Below are 19,568 nucleotides of genomic sequence, written 5' to 3' on the forward strand. Positions count from 1 at the left end.
GGTGTTAACATTTTGACACATGTAACATGTACGTCAAATCAACACACATCTTTGACTTATACATACACATGTGACAATGTAGTAATCAACATGAAGATGCAGGGATACAACAACTAATCACATACATTGCAATGTTAATAATGTTTAAAACATTGGTGTCTTTTCATGCAAACATGCATTGAGTGTTAAGATCACTCATGTGCATCAGTGGATGTTCTCCTCCCATAATCAATAGCTGAGCAGAGTTTATCCCCTTATCTCCCCCCACTCCTATATTCCATGAATGGATGTTGTTACGTTTGCTACATTACATGTTATGTAATGTCCCTAATGATTTTAAAATACACTGCACAATAACCACCAAGTGTAGCTAAATGCACGTACACAATACAGAAACGACATGTTTCAATTGTCACATATATTTCATTACGTTCTGTTTATACATCCTGTAACTATACAGTACCTGTATCGAGGTTTGCACATGTTATGACAGATGTGAATTGAAATACATACCATGAGCAGTCATTGAAGTGATATACCTTGAAAAAGAAAACATGAATGAATATAATTCATTGTCATGACATGTTCATTAAGGTAAGCAACACACAAAATTGACCATTTTGTGTTAGATATGAAACAACATCTAGAAGACGTAAAATATGATATGAAATACACAATTGTGTACACATCATTGTGACTCACATGTCACACTGCAAAAGAAACATTGTATGTAACCATACTGCACTAGCTAATGACTATGGAGATAGTAGGTTTATTGTGTCTGCATAACCAAAAAGAGCATGTGCATAAATTATAGATTTAGTACACATTATTTCTTCACGTACACACAACACCTTTTATTGGTAAGAAGTATAATACAACCTGTTGATGAATGACATACCGGTGCCACATGCAATTGTCCACACAGCAGAGAAGAGAAAGGTGTGCGAACCATATTAATCTGTTTCCTAAGTGAATGGTATTTGGACAAATGTATTTATCATAACAAAGAATGAATACAACTATGTAGTACTATGAACATATATGTATTTGCTTACATGAAAAATAGGTGTTTATGACATTCAGACGTGTCTCAACACCACTGGCTGTTTGGTCATTGTCAGCTGGTACATTGATGGGATGCTGCTCCTCCAAACCGTGACGTGTGTCTGTTTGTACATTATTGCGGAGTGCCACATTGTGCAAAATGCAACATGCAATTATAATATCAGACACTTTAGCAGGCTTATATTGAAGTGCCCCACCAGTTCTATCAAGATACCTAAATCTTGTCTTGGGAAGCCCAAATGTCCTCTCTATGACGGATCGCATAGATATATGGGCAACATTGTACCTCTCCTCTGCTTCACTTTGAGGGTTTGCCACAGGGGTCAACAGCCACGGCCTAATTCCGTATCTTGAGGCATCTATAATCCATCGTGCACTAATATGAAACAATTTGTGTTAACATTATTACATACAACATTTCCTAGAAAACCAAGAGTTGTTTGTTAACACATCATAATATGTACTCACCTACCAGCCAACCAGGTCCAAAATAGCCTCCTTCGAAAGCATGGAAGACTGACGAGTTTCTCAGGATAGAGGAATCGTGACTGGAACCAGGGAATTTGGCTACCACATGCATAATCTTCATCGTGGCATCGCATACCACCTGTACATTCAGGGAACGGTAGTGCTTACGGTTGCGGTAAGCATGCTCACTCTGACTAGGCTGGATCAAAGCAACATGGGTGCAATCGATTGCACCCATCACACATGGTATCCCGGCTATGGTATAAAAGCCATTCCTGACTTCCAGCCACTCTGTGTGCTCTGTAGGAAAATGAATATAATTCCTAGTGCATTTATTGAGTGCACATAGAAACTGGGTAAAGGCCCGCGAGAATGTAGATTGCGAGACCCCGCCCACTATGCCCACAGTTGTGTGGAATGACACAGAAGCAAGATAATGTAATGAGCACAGCATTTTAACAAGCCCAGGGACTGCACGACCTCTGGCTGTCACAAAATCTAAATCGCCCCGTATCTCTTCATAAAGAGCTAAGATTGCTGCTGAACTGAAATGATAGCGACTTACAATCTCCTCCTCACTCATCCCATCTAACAGGGTTCTCTCCCTGTACAAACGAGGACAAGGCACAACTTCTCTCCTCTCTCTTCTCCTCTCATCTCCTTGCCCTCTCCCTGTCCCTCGACCTCTCCCTCTCCTGTCCGCGTGCCTGTCACTGTCGCTGCCACTGTCCCTGCCTCTGTCCCTGTCCCTTCCTTGGCCTGTTACATCCTCTCCATCAGCAAGCCTCTCGTGCAATAGAATGTTCCTCCGTCTCATAAACATTCGCATCATTTTCAGGTCTGTAGCTGTGAATGCGCAGGTAATTGCCCTCCTTTAAATACCTATGTGATTATGTCAGGTGATTGCTGAAGTGCAAGGTGTTACATTAACATATCCAAGTAGTTCACTCCCAACTTGTATCCATTTGCAATTAAAAGTATTATTTATGTGTGTTCACCAGGCAATCATGATTTGTGAGAATGATGTAACGTTAAGCTTTGTACAAGAATTTATTGTCAAGTATTTGTGGAATGTGTAATGCATGTACCACTTCTGAACGCAACACTCAGTCATATAATTAGGAGACAACCATGACATTGATGTTGAAAAACTACGTTGCAACAGGTCTAATTTTGCATGTTATTGTCACATGTTCACATGAACTAATTCTAATGTGCATATGCATAATTTAATGGCATCAGGATAGTTGCTATTGATTCAGTTTCAATCGTGTAAAAATTAGTAACTATTATAGATGTGTGTATAAGTTAGCATGAAGTGATTGTAATGCATCGTGTACAATGTAAACATGCAATGTTATTGAGTGTCCAATTGCGGACGTCATCAAAAGAGGGAGGTCACAAAGTAAATGTAAACATGAAAACAAACAGCTACATTTACGTTTGATCATGCGTTACACATTACAAGCATTGTATAATGTATAGCAACATTACTATACGCTGGATGTGTTAGATGTGTGAAAGGTGTTACATCATATAATAAATTGAAGCACACTTAAGTTACATGTTTGATATGATGTGAGCTGCTCCTTTAAGAGTTGAGTATAGGATTTTCCCTTGACACATCATAACATGAAGACTAATGTGACACGCAAATCATCATAACATATAAAAGTACAATGTTATGCAAATAATAAACGTAAAGGGTGACACGATGAAGTGAATGACCTCGACACTGTAATGCCAAGCACATTTGTATTATGAGCAATAGAACGTAAAAAACATTACTATAATGTTATAAGTCCCCGCTTCATTGACTCCATTGATGTAGAGATCAGGTTTTTTTTCTAAGTGCCGTTCCGGCAACCTTGCCGATCGTTCTCCCCTCCAACTTGCCAACTTTAGTTGGCGGGACCAATTGCCGATAAAATCTCCATTTCTTGGGCGAAATTCAATATCTCATGGATAGGCAAAATATTTAGTGTAAAAATAAATCTTCTCCCGCGCATTTTATACTTGTTCCAAACCCTTCCAGTACCGTTGAATCTGAAAGACATTAGCGAGTTACAAGCCTCCATCTTTAAATTCATATGGGGGGGCAAAAAAGCCCGAATTAAAAAGCAGACCCTACTGAAACAACCGACGGAAGGGGGCTTGGCAGTACCTTGCTTGTTATCATACTATCAAGCGGCCCAATTATGCCAACTTTCCCAATGGCAGATACACCCAGAATTGAAGAGATGGGTTGCATTGGAGAACAAAGCTTGCTCCCCACTGGAGCTAAGCAACTTATTATGGACCCCAAAAATAGCAAGAAAAAACGCTATACACCCACCGCTATCCTCAATGACCAATTCCTTAGCAATCTGGGATGCCACCTAATTTAAATGTGGACTAACAACTAAAAATACTCTAATGACACCTCTATGGGGAAACCCTAATTTTGCTCCAGGTATGCTTAGCGCAAACTTTCAAATTTGGAAACATAATAATATAACAAGATTAAAGGATCTGGGGGATGACAACAAAATCATAACATTTGAACAAATTAGAGAGGATAAAAATATCCCACACACAGAATTTTATAGATACCTCCAGGTCAGAGCCTTCTACAATAACTCTAAACCACACCCACCGTTGACAACATTCAAAAAGCTCTGTCTGAGAAAGACAAATACAAAGGGACTTACATCGCAGATGTACAGAGAAGTGGTCGGTTCTAGTGTTAAAGTAACACTCAAACTAGGGTATATGTTAAAATGGGAAGCGGATTTGGGAGAGATCATAGATATAGATGATTGGACTCAAATCGCAACTTCAGCGGCAAAGAGCTCGAATTGTACAACATTAAAGGAGAACGCATATAAAGTCCTAATGAGGTGGTATCTTACCCCGCTTAGACTATCTAAATTTGTAAAGGGAAGCTCCCCATTGTGCCCTAGACAATGTGGAGAATCCGCTGATCTGTTACATATGCTGTGGTCTTGCCCCCGGCTGATCCCGTTGTGGGGGAAGATCAAGGATTGGCTACAGAGGATCTTGGACCTCAAAATCCCATTTGATCCCGGACTCTTCTTACTGGGCAGAGCCATCCGGAGTATCACAAAAACAGACCTCAAACTAATAGCTCATTTTGCTACAGCTGTGAGGTGCGAGATCGCAGCATTATGGAAACAAAGTGAAATTCCTACAATCCCCAAGATTCAGAACAGAATTTGGTACGTATGCCAGATGGAAAAATTAATGAGTTTAGTTAATGACACTGGCGAAAATTTCCTAAAAGTCTGGACGCCTTGGCTGGCCCAGACAGACATCCCAGGGGTGGAGAGATCCACAATACTGCTTTAATAATTCGTAAATGCGTTCTCCTATGATGCGGTAGTTAACTAAAACCTAGAGGACCATCAGAGATTACCTATATACACAAGCAATACACTACTATAGTTCTACACCAACAATAGTCGACAAACCCAGGGCCCATGTAACTATATTTGTAACCATGTATTATTTGTCTTAACTCTGTGCCCAGGACATACTTGAAAACGAGAGGTAACTCCCAATGTATTACTTCCTGGTAAAATATTTTATAAATAAATAAATAAATACAAAGTCCCCTTTGAGAATTGTAGTTTAGGAAGTGATCACAGAAGAATGAGTACACAATTTACATAAATTGTGTAACTGTCATGGAATGTTAAAAAAAAAATTAAAAAAAAAAATATATATATATATATATATTTATATATACACATATATACTGTATACATGCTTTTAACACAGTGGGGCAGTTCTTACGTGACATACTGTACAGTATCCTGCGGAAAATGCAGTACATTGCCCATTACTGAGCAGCTGCATTTTAAACAAACTCTGCTACAATACATCTGTATTTTAATGATTACTTGAAATTCGTTTTGGTCCTGTATGGAAAGCTTAATATTTTATTCTGCTTGCTGATGGGAAGGAGAAGAACTTGCTACTGTACAGTAGCAACCAGTTGGCAGAACATTTGCAGGATACAAAAATCAGTCTTGGATGCTAGAGGTAATTCTGACAGTGCTCTCATAAAAAATGTTTCTACCTCAGCAGTTTGAAATTGTTCACTAACAATTTATACTGTAAGTAATCACATTAGTTTTGTACCCTGAAAAATTAATGATGCATCAAATTACTAACCTTCCATTATTAATCATCCTTGTTAGCTCTGAAACTGGGAAACATCTGTTAGTGCAACAGCTTGTTGCATAGTGAGCTCTGGTTATGTTGCATTAAATCCTTAAGAGTATTTTATCGCAACAGACATTTACTCCACTTACATTATACCAAGCAACTATGAAACAGACATGATTTCCATCTTACATTTTGGATTTGGGGTTAAAGAAATCCCCCCTTGTACAGTATGCTTTTGGTCCTTAATATTTTGGGGGGCTAATTCAATAAAGCGTAATAGCACAAATCCAGTGCTACCATACAGTACAAATAGTCTCATTAACTTGAATGGGACTTTCCATGTGGTAGTGCCAAATTATATCATGTTAATTGGGTTGTATTTATGTTTTTAACTGCATTGAGGTTAAGTATGTCAATATCTAGTACTGTTTGCATTGATGTGTGATTTGGGGAAAAAGACAGGGGGAGTTAGGGGATATGATTAAACAGATGCAGCGGCCGTTATTCAAACAAATCTCGATATGGATTTCGAGATCTCCCCATGATCCGCACAAGTTTTGCCGGGGCCCATAATGGCCCATCGGATTAACACAGCAGGGGTCCCTGCTGTAAGAGTCCTACCGGGTCTGCAATAGACGCGCAGGTGATCGAGGCGGGTTTTATTTAATTTTAAACATTGCAGTAATGTAGCAGGGGGTCTCCGGAGCTGAACCGTATTGATTTCAAGTCCAGCGACCCCCTACTTCCCGAGATACAGGCCCTGTTATGGGGTGCCGGTATCTCCTGTGCATGGAAATATCTCGTGTCACGTGATCGGCACATTAACATGCATAGGAGATACCGACACCCCATAACGGGGCCTGTATCTCTGGAAGTAGGGGGTCCCCGGACCTGAAACCAATGCGGTTAAGCTCCGGAGACCCCTGCTACATTACTATAATATTTAAAATCTAGTAAGCACCAATACACAACCCACAACTTGCCCCCACATACTGTAAACCAATATTTATTTTTATAGACACAGGATTAATACCACAGGCCGACGGGAGTCCCCGGGTGGTCCCAACGGGTGTCTGCAGGCCCCACAGTGCACCGTGGGGGGTAATCACAGGTGTCTGGGGGCCTTTGGATGATCCCCACTAGGCTCCATGGCCTCAAGGTGGTCCCCGTGGGCCCCAATGGAGTCCACAGGTGGCCCCTGTGGTTGTCTGGGGGTCCTCAGGTCATCCCCACGGGTGTCAGGGGGTCCTCAGGTGGTTACCACGGGGGTGAGAAGGCCCTTGGGTGGTGTCTGGGGCCCCCACAGCTGTGGGGTACCCAGTTCTTCCCCGGCAGGTGTTTCCCGTGGGTCCTCAGGTGGTACCTGTGGGCATCTGGGGGTCCTCGGTGGTCTTCGTGTGTCCCTGCATGTATTTAAAAATATAAACATGGCCTACATTTAAATCAATACACCCCCCCACCACCACCCCCAAACACATACAGTACAGTAATGGGCAAAATAACTATTATCCAGATATGGATAATAGATTATTTGTCCATTATTCAACACAAAATAGCCATAAACAGGTACAGATTAGCAGTCAATGGGCATTGAAAAACATAAAACTAGAAAAATTCAATCGAAAAACCTGTAAAAATAAAAGTACATACTGTACATTCAATATTGATCTTACCTTTAGAAGCGTTGGCCCTCCGAATCCCGGGAGAATCAGCAAGCTCTCCTCCGATGACGTCACATATACAATCTAATGCCATTCTCAGTGAAGATCCGGACCAGGTAACAAAATTCTTCTTTCTTTCATCTGGTATCACCATCTTCTTTCTTCATCTGTGACCATTTCTTTTTTTTCTTTATCTTCTTTCTTCATCTGTCAATCCAACCCCATGTTAAGTCCACAATGTTGCCTCGTCGGCTTCTTGAGCTCAAATGAGCATCACGGCTTTAAATATGGCCTGTGACATCACATTTGATTGCAAACGGTTGTCACGCCTGTGATTGGCTGTGGAAATTATGTGCCTTTTTGGGGGTGGGGAAGTGACATCATGTAAAGGAAGTGAAGCAAGCCAATCAGAATGGCTGTGCTTCCTTTCCCTTTAATATGACATCACTAAATCTAAAATCGCTGCTCTCATGTGGTACTTCAGACAAGTAGATTGTGGGAACTATATCCCCAATCTGATTGGCTGTAGTAGACTAATGTGACCTGATTTGTTGCCGTCTGTCTGTGCTGTGCATATGCGGTCCGTCTTGTCAGCCATGGATTTTCCTCGGGGAATTAGCTCTGCTGTGAAGAATATAGTAATAGCTGTATAATTTCAACAGGAACAATTTTCCTCTGTGTGGTCTGCTTCTACAGCATGTACTTGTAATGCCGCACAGGCACAGTTCTTTGTACTCGGTTTGTTGCCGCCTTCCTGTGCTATGCACATGCGGTCCGTCTGATCTGCCACGGATTCTCTTCGGGAGCAGATACAAGTGTATCTGTAGCAGATACAAGTGCTGTGCTGTTCTTAGCGGGGACAATTCTCATCTATGCTGTCTACTTATGTAATACTGTAAGTGCGATGCAGCATGGGCACTGCTCCCTTTGCTCAAGTCAGTCTCCACCACTCAGAGGTCTCCACGGAGCGCACGGCGCAGAGGACTACAACCGCAGCATAGTGTGACACACACACACACCTTGAGACACAGAGACACACACACACACACTGAGACACAGAGAGGCACACACACACAGACACACGCACAGACAAACACAGAGACACACACACACAGAGACACACACACAGACACACACACGCACAGACACACACAGAGACACACACACAGAGACACGCACAGACACACACACACAGACACATAGACACACACACACACACACACAAGAAATTCAGTTAGTGTAAATATAGGGGGTGTGTGCTGAGCACGCGAGTTCTAAGTCAAAATTCTTTGTGTTTTGTCACTGAAATTGTGTTTTGATTTTTCATTGAAAACTTCACCATCACAAATACAATTTCTGTGAGAAAACAGTGACAAATGACAAAGAAATTTCACTTAAAATGCGTGTGCTCGACCCCCCCCCCCTTTTTTTGCTCCTCAGGGATGGGGCCCGGTTTTTCTTCTCCCTCAATTGTGAAAACCTATTCATGTCTCACATTTTAATCTGGTCTGTAACTGTTTCATACGCCCATAATATATATTTTCTTTAACTGTGCACGCAATGTCTTGTATATAATGTATACCCTGTTCATTTATGTAACTGTATTTGTAACCATGTATTATTTGTTTTACTCTGTGCCCAGGACATACTTGAAAATGAGAGGTAACTCTCAATGTATTACTTCCTGGTAAAATATTTTATAAATAAATAAATGTGTGCCAAATTTGGGGAGGATCTCCAAAGAGGGTGATCTTTCCTTCTCTGTGGGTGATGTGCACCTTCTTCCAAAATAGACGATGAGGGAGAACCTCTATACCCCTAATTGAGGTGTGGTCCATCATATTAGTTTGATGCTTTTGAATATCCTATATATTTTGGCCTCTCTCTATGTTCTTATATCTTTTGTCGGGTCTAGTATCTCTAAAGTTCGTAGGATATCTATGATAATTGTGGGACAAAGCTGCTTTGTTAGAGGGATCATGGGGATAACTATATCTACTCTCATTTTATTGATTTCTGTTTATAGGAAATTGGGACCGTATTTGAGCGTTGTTTCTATCATGTTTGACCCAATTTCTAATTTTCCCTGTGTCTTTGGGGCATTGGTACTGTCATTTTCCCTTAGAAATTTACTTTGTTTAATCGAGATGATACTTTTGTCTAATTCATCTACAGTATTTTATCCTGCAATTCGGAATCTAATTTCTTAAAGTTGCATACAAAGCAATATCCTATTTGTGTTTTTTTTTTTAATAAATCAGTTCTGTATTATGATACTTATAGCATTTTTTTAAACAACTTTGAATTACATTAATTAATATATTATAATGTAACAAGCATTTTTTGTTTCTATAGCAACCATTTACAAAATCACATCCCCCTTCTTTTCTGGAACAAGCTCTGGCACACCCCTTTTTGAGCCCTCCCCTCTCTCTAGCAGAGCAGAGCGCGATTGAATCTAGTGACTGCCTGGTCACATGATCTTCCCCACAGAACTTTGCATTTTTGGTCCTCTTCTGCTGCACTGATTCCATTTAGTGAACCCAGAGCTGAATCTTCACCAATCGATCACAGCAGAACAGATCAATCAGCAACTTAGCTACAGGTAATTACATATCATTGTGTGGATTGTATTGATGCATATAGTAAAAGGAAAAAAGTAAATTAAAACAAAACCGGCAGCTTTGACTGCTGCTTTAAAATCCGCAGTTCCTTTGGAGGCTTCATATAACCTGTAGATCATTGATTGAGGAGTATAATTTATCCAATGCTTTTTAGTGTTGCATAATTAACAATCTCATCAGCTCCATAGAGCAATTGTCAATGCCATTGTTTCACATCTCAAGAAATAAAGGATCATCCAAATTGGATGTAGGTTTTTTATAGATGTGAAGCCCCCTCGGGATTCTTTTAGTTTTAATATATTTATCTAAAGTTAACATTTCCTACCATTTTTTGGTGTCAGAAACCAAAAGTTTCTCTAACTTATAAAAGTTTGCAAATAAATCATCCTGCGTTTGCAACTTTCAACACCTTCCCATTCAAATATAAAATCTAAATTGCAAATTCTATTATTCCTTTTAGAAAAAAACATTATCCACAGTGTGTGTGTATATATATATACACACACACACACACACACACACACACACACACACACACACACACACACACACACACACACACACACACACACACACACACACACACACACACACACACACACACACACACAGTAGCGCTTTAGATAGAGATAAAGTGAATAACAGTGCAATTCTAAAGTGATAGTAAATAGATTAATTTAGATTTTATAGGTAATTCTATTCTAAAATTAAATATACATAACCATAAAGTGATATGTGAAAAAAGTGTCTTAAATCCAAAAGGATAAAGTCCAAATAATTCCACTTGATGAACTTCCAGAGAGGTAATATTTCCAGCAACAGATCCATGGAGCACTTTGCAGCTTCAAAAATAGTGGTATAGCCACCCACTGTTAAACCTGAAAAAACAAAAGACAAAAGAAACGCAGGCTCCATAGCATGTAACTGTATAATAAAAAAAAGGTACATTTAATAGAACAAGCAGTCCCAAGGAATTGCACTGACAGGATTTAAAAAACACACACACACATGGGAGAGATATAGGGTGCACATGATCGGATGAAGACCTCATACAGCTCCTGCCATGAGCTGGCGTCACCCTACAGCGTCTCGCAATGCCTCTGTACTTTCCTTCTGCTTCAATCGGAATCTCAGTAATAGAAAGAGTAATGTCCCAGTATTCCAGAAAGCCAAAGGAGAGCAAGTAAAAGTCCCAGTGGAAATCCAGGCAGGACACAGCATGCGATGACAGGAACAGGAGGCATTTAGTACTGGAGTAATACTTTGCATGACCTTCCCATTCAAATATAAGATCTAAATTGCAATTTCTATTATTCCTTTTAGAAAAAACATTATCCATAGTGTAATATATATACAGTTAGATCCGGAAATAATTGGACACTGATAAAAGTTTTGTTATTTTGGCTGTGTACCAAAATAAATTCAAGTTACAGTTAAATAATGAATATGGGGTTAAAGTGCAGTCTATTAGCTTTAATTTGAGGGTATTCACATCCAAATTGGAGGAAGGGTTTAGGAATTACATCTCTTTAATATGTAGCCACCTCTTTTTCAAGGAACCAAAAGTAATTGGACAATTGACTCAAAAGCTGTTTCATGGACAGGTGTGGGCTATTCCTACGATATTTCATCATCAACTAAGCAGGTAAAAGGTCTGGAGTTGATTCCAGGTGTGGCATTCACATTTGGAAGCTGTTGCTGTGAACCCACAACATGCAGTTAAAAGAGCTCTCAATGCAAGTGAAACAGGGCATCATTAGACTGCAAAAAAAAGAAAATCCATCAGAGAGATAACAGAAACATTAGGAGTGGCCAAATCAACAGTTTGGTACATTGGGAGAAAAAAAAAGAACGCACTGGTGAGCTCTGCAACACAAAAAGGACTGGACATCCACGGAAGACAACAGGGGTGGATGATCATAGGATCCTTCCATGGTAAAGAAAACCCCCTTCACAACATCCAGCCAAGTGAAGAACACTCTCCAGGAGGTAGGCATATCATTATCCAAGTCTACCATAAAGAGAAGACTTCACGAGAGCAAATACAGAGGGTTCACCACAGGGTGCAAACCCTTCATAAGCCTCAAGAATAGAAAGGCCAGATTAGACTTTGCTAAACAATATCTAAAAAAGCCAGCCCAGTTCTGGAACAGCATTCTTTGGACAGATGTAACCAAGATCAACCTGTACCAGAATGATGGGAAGACAAAGTATGAAGAAGGCTTGGAACGGCTCATGATCCGAAGCATACCACATCATCTGTAAAACACGTGGAGGCAGTATGATGGCATGGGCATGAATGGCTTACAATGGCACTGGGTCACTAGTTTTTGTTGATGATGTGACAGAAGACAGAAGCAGCCGGATGAATTCTGAAGTGTATGGGGATATATCGTCTGCTCAGATTCAGCCAAATTCAGTGAAGTTGATTGGATGGCGCTTCACTTTACAGATGGACAATGACCCAAAACATACTGCGAAAGCAACCCATGAGCTTTTTAAGGCAAAGAAGTGGAATATTCTGCAATGGCCGAGTCAATCACCTGATCTCAACCAAATCGAGCATGCATTTCACTTGCTGAAGACAAAACTTAAGGCAGAAAGACCCACAAACAAACAACAACTGAAGACAGCTGCAGTAAAGGCCTGGCAAAGCATCACAAAGGAGGAAACCCAGCGTTTGGTGATGTCCATGCGTTCCAGACTTCAAGCTGTCATTGCCTGCAAAGGATTCTCGACAAAGTATTAAAAATGAACATTTTATTTATGTTTGTGTTAATTTGTCCAATTACATTTGAGCCCCTGAAATAAGGGGACTGTGTATGAAAATGGTTGCAATTCCTAAACGTTTCATACGATATTTTTGATCAACCCCTTGAATTACAGCTGAAAGTCTGCACTTCTATTGAATCTTGGTTGTTTAATTTCAAATCCATTGTGGTGGCGTACAGAGCCAAAATTATGAAAATTGTGTCAGTGTCCAATAATTTCCGGACCTAACTATATATATATATATATATATATATATATGTATATGTATACGTATATATACATATATACTACACTTATTAAGGTTATGGTGGGTAAAAAAAGTGACAAAAACCCTCCACAGTAAAGCATAAAGCAACTGTAAATATTACTGTATGCTCATTTGCATGTCTTAGACAGGTCTGCAACCCTGTCTTTCCCCATTATCGCCCAGCATACAGCACTTCCACTGCAGCAAGGGATTCTGGGAAATTACATGCAAATGAGCACTCAGTGCCACCTTTTGTCTCAAGCTCGTATTACACAAGCAAATCCTCAAGCCAATGCATGCTGTTATAAATACAGCTTTTAGACAGAGGCTGGGATGAGATGCAAAGCCATTAAACCCACTCACAGACATGTTTCAACCTTGATGGGTATCATCAGTGTGAGGTTGGTTGTAATGGCTAAGCTGGTTTGAGACTAGACTAGGTGATATATATACCACTTTAGGTAAATGAAGATGATACATACTGTAACCAACCCAGTGACGTGAAAAATAAAAACAATGAGAATAATGTACATCACATTACGGAAAACATGGGGGGTAGTGCAGCTCCGATGAAAAAATACTTTTCCCAATAATCTTAGAATCATACGGTGTACTGTAGGATACGGAGCACAAATACACCCAGATATATGCAAAGGAAAGGGGGGTAAATAGTGCAACACAGCAGAAATGCAGGATTGGAAACCAGAATAACTTATTTTCTCAAACTCATATGTTATGTGGTTGAATGAGGCAGTGTAGAGGTTAAACCTCTTTCGGGGGTGACCGGAACCTCAGCAATGCAGGGTTAGAAATAAAGGGCAGATTCCAGTGTGGCATTAGACCTCAGATCCTTCACATTAAAAGGAGAAGTGAGCAAATAGAGAGAGAACCCTGTATAGCACTCAGGTTCGCGCTCTGATGATTAGTGAGTGATTTAAAACATAATCTTTATTGGTTGCATCATATATAAAAATAGTGGATGTTAGAGCAACGTATTGGAGGTAGGTTGATCCTAGATAATAGTAGCCATATTGGCTCCGGATCAGACGATACTGCACCGACACACTTTATTCGAGCAAATACCCGGTATGTACCTGGCAGATACCTGGAATGCGCCGCTCCTCACCTCTGACAAGCCCCGTTGCATTTGCCTTCCCAGCCTGGGTTCATGCCTGGCTGATGGGCGGCTGATCTGTTAAATGATAATGATTAGGATTTAATAGGCTGCAATGCTTCGCGTGTCTACCAGATGGCATAAATTCATGAATTGTAAAGCAGTATATATATATATACTGTGCAGTATTGCAGCCAGCGGGAATAAAATGCTTCAATCCCTGCATGGAAAATACCTCAATGCACTCGGGCAGAAAACAGTCACAAACCTCAATACACCCGGGTATACCCGAATTCGTGGGACTAGCCAAGCTCGAATAAAGTGTGTCGCCAGTGTATCTTATATACCAGATATATCTGTATTAGAACACTGGTATCAGAACAACACAGAGATCCTGATGTGGACCTGTGTGGTAAGTGCGTGCTTTTAGGTGTGCTCAAATAGGTACTGAGACTACTTATCACTTAATGGCAGGATCTGCGTAAGCCCTTAGTAAGGTGGTAAGTGTGATTTGTAGTTACTGATAAACACTGGAAGCAAATATATAGTGATTATCAGGGGTCGTGTGTGCTATCGGCTATATTACCACTCTGTGAGTAAGGATGTATCTATCTAAGTGTCAGAATGACCTGAGGTAACCTTAATGTGCTGTACTGCAGGGATATGTGTCCTGCATTAACCTCCTTGACTGTGTGTAACAGGTAGGTTACACTGACTGTGAGCGGAGGGTAAGGTGATAGGAACCTTTATCAGGGAGACACTGTAGGTAGAAGATATATTGCTGGTATTATATCAGAGGGTAAGCTGAGGGTTTGCACAGAAAGTAAACCTTATGTGCTGCTGTCTGAAATACCGTATACAGCAGCGCAGCTTGAGTAGTACTGCAGGTAACTAAAATCAATACTTCTATGGATAGTGAGCACAAAATATATAGACACTGCACATTGGAGGCTTAAAGTGACCATCGGGGCACTTTTACCCTGTATATCCTGCACGAGCAGGCTGCCGCATGAACTCGCGGTTAGAGACACATAATGCGGAGGCAGTCACTGGTCTGCGCGTGCACGTGGGAGATAGGAGCCAGATGTGCAGTGTCTATATAGATTGTCTGCTTTTTGGTCTGTTTTTCTTCAAATTTTTATGGGAATCGGGTGCCAAGGTGACATAGCACTATGTTTGGTATCATGCCCATGGGAAGACTACAATTGTTAAAAGTACCCACCAGGTCAAAACCGAGTAAGTAATGTACTTACAGTGGCGACACACTTTATCCTTACCTGGCTGGAGCCGCAAGCCGGGAGGTGTCCCGGCTTGCTCGTTTAATTCCCTCGGCGTGCCGCGTGTCTTCGATGCGCGGTCACGCTTCATCGGGAGCGTGCGCGCATGGCGCGTGCCCAGGGCTCCCCAAGGGAGCCCTGGTGTCCCGTGATGTGGGGGATTGCGGAGGGGGGCTCTGGGGGAGCCAGCGGACCCGGAGAGGGGAGGGGGAAGCCCTGATCGGAGGACCGATCCTCCGAGGCTCCGGCGCGCGCCTGGGACACCTTCCCCCGAGACCGGCCAAAGGTAAGAATAAACTCGGCCGCAACAGTATGCTTCTTATATTTTCCTTACACAGCAGCACAGTACTGTACTGTATGTATACTGTATGCACCTGCACGCTTTTAGTCATTATCATGTTGCTTATACCTTTACTGTAGGATAGCGATACGGCTGGTGGATGAGATCAGCCATACAAAGGATAAACGGTCACGAGGTTTGTGATGTTCTGTAGATGAATCATCAGATTACAGTGTGTGAGACCAGCATCAGGTGAATGAGACATGATTTAGGCTGGACGTATGGACATGTAAGATAAAGGGTTTCACTGTACAGAACTAAAATACAATAGTGTGGTTCTGAACAGTGTCATATCTCTGGTAAGAGTACTGCAGCTCCTACAGGCAGTTTATTCTAGTACTAAATGTACCATCCAGTATCATCACATTTCTGGGTATGTGTAACGCTCGTGCTGCCCACAAACCAAACAAGACCCTGATACTGAGGTGGGAAGGAATAATACCATACACCCACAGCACCGAGGCATTCCCGGAGGGTGGTAGTTAGCGTGCCGGGTCTGGGCTGTAGATAGAGGGTTAGTTGGTATAATCACAGAGTCCTTGGCAGGAGATTTCAGAAACTCGAAGTCCGTAAGCCACGGTCTGGAGTTAGAGAGAGCAGCGTAGTCAGTATCCATGGAGTCGAGTTCAGGGTTAGAGAGGTACATGAGGTCGAGGGTATGCCAAAGTCCAATTACAGAGAGGGTTCGCAGGCAAGCCGGGTCAATAACAAGGTATCAACTGAAAGACAAGACAAGAGCTAGGCACAAGACACTGGACAGCACTAGGCTGCGAGGAATTATGCTGAGCACTGACTGTGAGTTGGAACCGGATATTTAAGGGACCAGGAACCAATAGGAGAGGGGGAAGAATGGAGGCACGGTCCCAGCGAGGACTGGGATATGGCGCAGGAGACAAGGAGGTCATTAGTACTTGCCATGTGGCTTGTGATCATGGCGCGATGTCACGTATTGGGGCCGCGCCCGCAGAATGCGTGACGCACTGGTGGGGGCGGAGTTGAGCTCCATGGAGCATGCACAAGAGGAGCGGGTACGCGCGCACTCTGTATGGAGAGCGGGGTTGAGCATTTGGATAGCGGGGGCAGCGGAGGCAGCAGCAGCTGGGGTACCATGAGCGGGTGAGGAGGGGGCACGCCCCAAGGGATGTGTTCCCCGATACCTTACAGTATGCTACATTATTACAGTTTTAATTTTACCCGTTCTTTCTTGTTTCCCATGATAAAAGAGGCCAACAAAATAAAAGAGTCGACCAAGCACGTGCATGGATCAATAGTGGAGAAAGGTTTGATGATGTTATATTTTCGGATGAGACATTTGCTTCTGGAAAAAAAAACCATCTAGCCCTGAAACCTTGCTCCAAGCATCCGCTCAAGGTCCATGTGTGGGTGCAATCTCGAGACTTGGACCAGAACCCATAATTATATTTGAAGGTAAGTCACTGTGTTTCCATTTTAGTAATTGTTTGGTTCATTAGACTAAACACTGCCATAAATCCAATGTATCTAAATGTTGCAATTACCATATGGGAGAGTGTTAGACATTGCTGTATACAGTGCAGAAATTAGACACACCAGTAAATGCAAAGTAAAGTACTTTATCTTACTGTGTCCCTGTTTCCGCATGGTACTTTATAACAGTGTTAGGCAGGAAAGTACAACTAGTTACAGTATACTGTACTGTTTGAATGTTAAAATTTCTCGCTATAATAGTGGTTTATTTGATTTATTTTTGTCCAGGAATCATGGATTTTATATGTTTGCCCCTAACCTTGCTGTCTTTGTTTCTATATTTGAAGATCCCCTGATTTGAACCCCATAGAACTGGTATGCATGTTATGAAACATCACCTCAGGAAATATATCAAGCCGGCGAACAAAGAAAAACTTGTTAAGGAGATCCATAGTTACTGATAACACACTAACTGTCCAAACGTGCAACAACTATATTAATCATATAAGCAATGTTTTGCCTGTTGTTTTAGAACATGCTGGGTTGGCGACAAGAATGTATTCTTTACTACCAAACATCATTTTTCTCTTACAGATTCAGATTTTAATTGCTGTAAGTACCGGCAGGATTCAGGAGTTTCGGTTGCTAATAGTGCTAATGGTTTGCCAACTACTTTGATAATCACGTGGCGACTAGTGAGTCATTCTTTGACAGCACTTATTACAAAAAATAGTATCATAGCTAAAAGTGTTAGCTTGTTTAAGTAAATGTTCAGTGCACTTCACACCGTACAGTTGTGTGTACTCAAGTTAACAGCTATAGAAATCAATATACAGTATGAAAATATAGTTAATACAAACTTTTAACTCAAGATTACATACTGTATGCAGGTATTAATATTATGTCTTCAGTAAACAGTATCGATATTTAATTTGAGAGATACAGTATGCAAAGAGATATTTAATAACATATTTAAAATTATCTATATAATTATATAGTTGTAAAGAGGTTTTACCTTGAGTGTACACTGTAATTTGGAAAGATATACACATACATATACAACATATACACCGTCTACTGAATAGATATTTAATTCAGTGAATTTCCTACCTGTAATAAAGTATGTTAATAATGTACAGTATATGCTTCTTGTTATTTATATATGATTTCTCTATCTGCCCTGAACAATTCACCTTTTTTTTCAACCGATTGGTGCATTTTAGACCAAGTTATTGAAATCTGAAATGCAGGGCTTGTGTGCTTTCTCTCTTTGTGCATACGTCAGTATGGAACGCTATGGCAATGCATGTATTTCACTCGGAATGGAATAGAAAAGAAGACGGCAGAGCACAGTTTTTCAAAACCTGTGAGATAAAGCTATGTATGGAGAGAGGAATGTGGCTTCTCAGCATCTGCTTTAGTTCAATGCTAGAGCTGCTGCCTTGAATGGCAGTGTTGTGGGTTCTAATTCGGTTGAGTCTGACATTGATAACCCTTCATCACAAGGGTCTTTAAATTAATTGATATTAAGGATATATTTTAGGATTTAAATATATGTAAAGACATGAGCCTATCTCCCATGGGACTTCAGGTATGTTTATAAAAATATTTTTTAACCCAGGCATCTCTCCCTAATTTATTTGGAGGGAGGTTTGAGGAGACATATATACAACTGGAGAAACCTATTTGGTTATGAAGTTCCCCTCCCCCACCGCTTCCCTCTACTTTCTCTGTACAGCTTTTCCAGACTAGTGCAGCCTGGTATGATTAAAGCAGTGGGGGTGCCTGATTTGTTTATACTGATGGAAAACAGTGTATTAGGCTTATGGATACAGGAAAACTGTGGTCGGGCCTTGGTCATGTTAAAATCAGCAGAAACAAATAGAATGGGTATTTGGATGTTTGAAAAAGGAAGTATCCTAAGACAGTGTTTTTCAATAGGTTCCACTTCCTAGTAGGAACCCTTGTGTTCCCCCGGTTTCCTGCAATGTACACATCATTTTAAAATTGTACCAAATACAGAACAATTTACAATGCATCTGCTTTCAGACGCTATTAGAGAGGTTTGGGATTCCTCAGAATTTCCCAATATAATTATAGGGTTCCCTAACCAGAAAAAAACACAGTCCTAAGAAGACAACTCCACTCTGATAGTAAGCGATTGTGTAACAGCAAACTCAATCATCATGAACAATCAATGATGATGGTGCACCACAACACAACTCCAAACTTAAAAAAAGGTCTAGTGTAGCCATTGTCAGAAGCTAGTACACAATCCACATCCCATCTTGACAGTCAAAATTACTCACTGTTCTATAATGACAGACCCTGACAGAAAATGACAAGATTAAGAAGTGACATAAAAATGAAGTAGGCATGAG

The sequence above is a fragment of the Ascaphus truei genome, chromosome 4, assembly GCF_040206685.1.
Source record: "Ascaphus truei isolate aAscTru1 chromosome 4, aAscTru1.hap1, whole genome shotgun sequence".
NCBI classification, from domain to species: Eukaryota; Metazoa; Chordata; class Amphibia; order Anura; family Ascaphidae; genus Ascaphus; species Ascaphus truei.